Below are 3909 nucleotides of genomic sequence, written 5' to 3' on the forward strand. Positions count from 1 at the left end.
CGATTTTTATACTATTCATAGGGAAATTAAAAAATTGAGAATTTTAAAAAATGGTGCCAATAAAAGTTGTTCCTTATTTAATTCTTAACAAGTTTTGTATGAAAAATATTTCGATACAAACAATAATTAAGAAGATAATCTTGAATTCGATTTTTATACTGTTCACACCTTGTAGATGTGGAATCACTCGATATAATATTACAACAGACGATAGTACCTCAATATTAATAATTAGTATTCAATGTCTTCTAAATGTAATAAGTGCAGTCCAAATTACATCATAATCCAAGGAGAAAAGCGAGTGAAAGTCTTTAGCTGGTGTTTCTGGATCCGCGTATGATATTGAAGCTACTATCAGTTACTATTAGAGCTCGGTTTAGAAATAAACAGTAAATTTTTAGCAAATATAACAGCTACATGGGTCTCGAGGACGTATTAATTCACTTAGTCATAAGTTAGCAGTATCTATTCTTCTATATAGATTATTTAGTTTTCCATAAGTAGTAGTTAGTCTGTTTGGGCAATATCTATTCATCACCAAGCAGTATCTAGTCTTCTATAAAGGATATCTAGCCTTCCATTAGTAGTATCGAGTCTTTAGTAATCTAGTTTTCCGCTAAAAGTATCAGCTCTTCTATAATCAGGCTATATAAGTAGTGGCTAGTTCTTAAAGAGCAGTATCTAGTCTTTTATATGAAGAATTTTGTCTCCCATTAACAAATTCCTGGATATGTTGGGCAGTATCTCCCCAACCCAAGCCAATCCAACCCATGTATAACGAATATATACCCATATCTGATTACTGTGAGGCATCAACCAATAAGATGTAGTCTTCTGTTCTGCACACCAGAACTCAGTATCTAATCATTAATTATTATTTTAGGTGAAAATTCTTTTAAAACGAAAATAAGTTAATTTAATTTTTCTCGTCTATTCTCATTTTATTTCTAGACCACACCAATCACATCTTTAGTCTATTTATCTTTGCGTTTCCTTTATACATACGAGTTCTCAAAGATTATTTACCTTGCGCCGATGTATGTTAGAGCGTCAAAGAACCCCGAGAAATCGATCTAATAACGTTTTCCCCCACAGGAAAAGAAGAGCAAACAGGAGGACATGACCCAAAACGTTTTGCTCGTAAACTCGATAAATTATTGAGGAGAAATGTACGTTTATTTTGTTACCTTAAATCGCATGTTATTTAAATCCTAAATAGTTTGAGATGATTTTTTTTAATACCTGGTTATAATCAAAAAATCTTGTAATCAAAACGTTTCTCACGTACGAGAAATATATTATAACGAGAAACTAAGTCCGAAGGAATTAAGGACTAATGAAAAACGTGACATGTTAGATTCAAGACTGAGGTGGTCTTTTTTCGTATACTATCTAGTTACGTTTTTTTTTTTTCGTATATAATCCTTCTGGGTCGAGTCCAACTTTCCAAGAAATCCAATACAGGAGTAGTCCGGTTATTTTTAGGACGCGGTCATAAATAAAGTTACGCAAAGTTAGAAGTTACAAGGACGAAAAGAAACCTACAGAAAAAAAAGAAAGGAAAAGTACAAAAAGTGGTATTAACAAAAAGAGTTACAAGAATAAAAAAGAATTGTGTTAGGGTTATGCAATAACACAACGGGGGTGAAACCCTTTTTTTTATTTTTTTTGGTTTCCTATTCATCTTATTGTTCTTATTGTTTTAAATTTTTTATGGTTAAAATTTTTTTTTCTTAAAATTCTAAAATCCAATTAACTTATTTTTCGTTTTTAAAACGTCATTACGAGAAATATTTTCATAACTTTATTACACCCGGTACTCGAGCCAAAGCTAATGCAGTCACGCACCACACGTTTTCTTTTAATTCTTTTAATTACTGTTGCGAAACGTCACCTGCAAAAGGAGCGTCTATAAAACCCGGTAATTAACGGCGTCCATTTACGGGCACGCCACTGCGCCACTTCGCGGGACTGCCAGCTTATAAACCCCCTAATTATATCTAGGCTGCAATATCTCAACTTGAAAATATACTTAACAATTTTTTCTTTTTTACAGCTCAACCTTTCTCTCCTCTCAAAAATCGTGAATGTTGTTTTCACGATGAATTGTGAATTATGAACATTTTGGAACAGAAAAGAGAAAGCTTTTTTTAGAAGGAGGGAGAGGGTGGAATAAAAAATAAAATCAAAATTTTAAAGAATTTTTGTTGACGACGTGAATTTTCATTGTCAATGAACGACCTTGGCTTGCATCATCAAACGGTAGTAGTGTTGCAGGGGTAAAAACAGAGACATAAACAAGCCTCTAACGTCCACGACCATAAAATCATGCTTTATGGCCTCCTTACGTCACGCGTTTTACTGCCATGACCCATATAGTGACGTCGTCGTCGTCGTCTCGACAAAACTTTAGCGAATTTTCACGCGCCCTTCGAAAAAAAAATACTTTTCTTCGTTCTCCATCATCTTTCAAACGTGATAGAGTAAGATGGAAGGGTGGGGCTCTGAAATGCAACAACCTCCTTGCGACCGGAAAACCGGGGATGTCCTTGCCAGGGGATGCAGTATTGATGAGCTGCGTGCGCATATTACCACCCCAAAAACCAATGGAAAGGGATGGTGTGACGTAGAGGGGTAAAAAAGGGTATTGCACTGGACGATGCAACTCCGAGGATTTGAACTACAATTTGATGTTGGAAAATTCAATTTTAATACAAGTTTCATCTAATTTTTATAATTTAAAAACTTCATATATATCGCTATATTTTATAATATATATATATATATATAAAGTATTTAGTTATTTATATATATAATATATATATATATATATATAAATTATTTAGTTATTTATATATATAATATACATATATAATATAATATATATATATATATATATATATATTATATTATATATATATATATATATATATATATATATATATTATATATATATATATATATATATATATATATATATATATTATATATATATATTATATTATATATATATATTATATTATTATATATATATTATATTATTATATTATTATATTATATATATTATATATATATACAATTTCTATGCAATATATTTTCATCCATCGTTTAAAGTTTTTGAGTTATGATCGACTTTAACAACGAAAATCTGCAATTTCGATGTATTTGGGGTTTTCGCTTTCTAACTAAAATATGGTTATATCAAAGCTAGATCTGATTATAAATTATGTCGATTTGGTTCATCATAAACAAATTATATGTAAATTAATACGCTCTAACAATTTTAGTTTTCAAGTTATGATTGACTTTAATAAAAAATCCACAATTTTGATATTTTGGAAATTATCATTTTCTAACTAGAATATAATAATATTTAAGGTAGATCTGATTATGAATTTTTTCTTTTTGGTTCATTATAAACAATTTTTATGTAAAATATTTTCCTCCATCATTTTTAATTTACAAAATATACTTAGTCGGGTTTAAACAAAATCAACAATTTTGATATTTTGGAGATTTTCGTTTTCTAGCTAGTATATAACAATGTTTGAGCTAGATCTGGTTATAAATGTAGTCTTTTTCGTTAATTACAAACAATTTTAATCCAAAATATTTTCCTCCATCATTTTAAATTTACAAGATATGATCAGATTTAATAATCAAAATCAATAATTTTGACATTTCGGGGATTTTCACTTTCTAATTAGAACATAATAACATTTGAGCTAAATCTGATTATAAATTATGTTTATTTCGTTCATTATAAACAATTTCTATATAAAATATTTTATTCCATCATTTTTCATTTTCGAGATATATTCGTATTTAACATCAAAAGTCAATAATTTCGACATTTTGAGAATTTTCATTATCTAACTCCAATATTAATAATCTTTGAAGTATATCTGG

The 3909-nt window shown here is 29.3% G+C and overlaps 1 protein-coding gene across 9 annotated transcripts in view; it reads right to left on the reverse strand.

Annotated features, from left to right (window-relative positions):
- The window catches only part of LOC111419106 (homeotic protein ultrabithorax-like), a 526223-nt gene that overhangs the window by 445886 nt on the left and 76428 nt on the right, over window positions 1-3909 (reverse strand). The window lies entirely within an intron of this gene.

Source organism: Onthophagus taurus, chromosome 10, assembly GCF_036711975.1.
Source record: "Onthophagus taurus isolate NC chromosome 10, IU_Otau_3.0, whole genome shotgun sequence".
NCBI classification, from domain to species: domain Eukaryota; kingdom Metazoa; phylum Arthropoda; class Insecta; order Coleoptera; family Scarabaeidae; genus Onthophagus; species Onthophagus taurus.